The sequence below is a fragment of the Suncus etruscus genome, chromosome 16 (assembly GCF_024139225.1).
Source record: "Suncus etruscus isolate mSunEtr1 chromosome 16, mSunEtr1.pri.cur, whole genome shotgun sequence".
NCBI lineage: Eukaryota > Metazoa > Chordata > Mammalia > Eulipotyphla > Soricidae > Suncus > Suncus etruscus.
This window is the reverse complement of record NC_064863.1, coordinates 50701570-50703982: the sequence shown is the minus strand read 5'-3', so window position 1 is coordinate 50703982 and position 2413 is coordinate 50701570.

The window sequence follows — 2413 nt, the reverse complement described above, 5'->3', positions numbered from 1 at the left end:
AGGCTCACTCAATAGTGTAGCCTTTGAGGCAAACATGGTCTTAACGTCCAGGCTATGCCTCTTTCAACACACCTGCCAGGACACATACACAGCTGTGCAAATACCCTGTAACTACAAGGCTGAACAGACTTGCTACATAGCTGTCATCAAGCACTCACAAGCCTAAATTCCTTATATTCCTTGATATTAGGGACATAAGAACTCATTTGCATGGAAGGTCTTGTACAAAAGGTTCAATAAAAGTGTGGTAAAATTTAACAGACTTATCACTGGGAAACTGTGACTATGTATTCTTCAGAATCATCTAGACTTGTTCAAATAGGGTACTCAGGTTGCATCACTCAGAAATTTGAACATTAGACTAACTTCACAGACCTTTAATGTTGTACAGGAAAAGTCATATTTATAAAACACTGGAGGAAGTTACCCAGTTCTGCTAGACTTTGGCACTAGGACTGCTGTAAATTCTAAAAAATTTGATTTTCCTGTGCAGCTATCAAATTTAATTCGGTTATTAAGCTATAATAGTTCTTAGGTACCCATGAATCTTAACCACTGTCTTGGTCTATTGAACTTTTATACCAATACTAAGCACCAGCAGCTCTGACTCCCCAGAGCACAGGCAGGGTACCCTAACCCTTTCTGTTTTAATCTCTATAATGCATTCATGACTATGAATTCTTTGTGTTAATTTATGTCTGTAAAAGCACATACCTAAGTCTCAATCTGTAATTGTGGTTATAGGCCTTTAGTCACCACTCTGTATAACTAAAACTTGAGCCATCTTATCATAAGCCATATCTTGCACCAGGTATAATGAATAAAAGAGTAATGAGCTCTTTTATTATCCAACATTGAAGGATAAAGAAAAAAGTCCATTCATGAAGAATCAAATACATGCACACTAGAATTTTCTAAACATGCTAATGAAGTTTTAAAAATAACAATATTAAATGTTCACTAAATTGAAATAAGTGAAAGAAAATATTATTAAAGGCAGAAAAAAAAACAAGAGAATGAGCATAAAAAAGTTCTAAAGAAACCATTAAGATAAAGAAAACAGTAGTTTAACTAGAAGCAGAATAGAGAATCTCAACAGCACAAAGCGTGAAACTGAACTCGTATATATTAAGAATATATTTGTGAAAGCAATTTTAATATAAACAAATAGGACTAAACCACGGTTAAAAATACATGCACATTCTACTTCATAAGAGAAAATATTTACACATTTTATATACAACAATGGTTTACAATCCTAGAAGTACAAACTTGACAATAAAAAAAGTCCCATCAAAATGAGAGAATAGCAAAAATACCTTCACATATCAAAAATGGCTCATTAACATAGTTTTCATTGCAATGTAAATCAAAAGAACAAAGAGCTATCATTTCACAATTTCAAAAACAACAAATATCATAAGTTAAAAATATTTCAGGATGTGGATAAACTATATATACTCTACTCATAGTGGAATAGAAACTGGTTCTGCTTATATGAAAAATAGTGTGGAGATTTATTTCTCTTCCTCTCTCTCTCTCTCTCTCTCTCTCACATACACACACCACACACACACACTTAATAATAAGATTTGCTTTGTGATGCACTAATTACCTTTCTTAGTATTTAACCTAGGGATGCAAAAACACTGCATGAAAATATAGATTCACACTTCCTTTGAAAAAAGGTAAAGTCTTTTAATTTATTTGCTAATTTGATAACTAGATGTTTGATATTGTGCTTGCTTTGGGTTTCTACCCAGGGCTAAACAGGGTTACTCTTGGCTGTGTGACGAGGGATGCTTCCAACAGTCAATAATTGGCACTTTGGGACACAATATTAAAGAGGACTAATATTTCTATTATTTCATCCTCTTCTATTTTATTCTTCATTTATTTTTATTTTATTTTATTTTATTATTTTATTCTTTTTTTATTTTATGTATAGAATTTAACTATTTTTTTGTTGTTGTTGTTGTTTTGGGCCACACACCTGTGACGCTCAGGGGTTACTCCTGGCTATGCGCTCAGAAATTTCTCCTGGCTTGGGGGATTTTATGGGATGCTGGCAGTTCAAGCCACGGTCCATCCTAGGCTAGCATGTGCAAGGCAGATGACTTATCGCTTGTGCCATTGTTCCGGCCCAAATTTAACTAATTTTTTTGGTGTATTTAATGAATGCCTATGTTCATTGAGGCACTATTTATAATAATCAGGATCTTGGAAAAAAACAAAAGCCCAGCAAGATAAATGCTAAAAGAGCTTTGGCACACCTAGAAATCTATCCCAATAATACAAATAAATATTAACATAGAAATCATATATCCTACTGTATTCATTACAGCATTTTTAATAGTAACTAAAATTTGGAAATTACACCAGCATCTGACAACAGATGGGTAGATAAAATAAT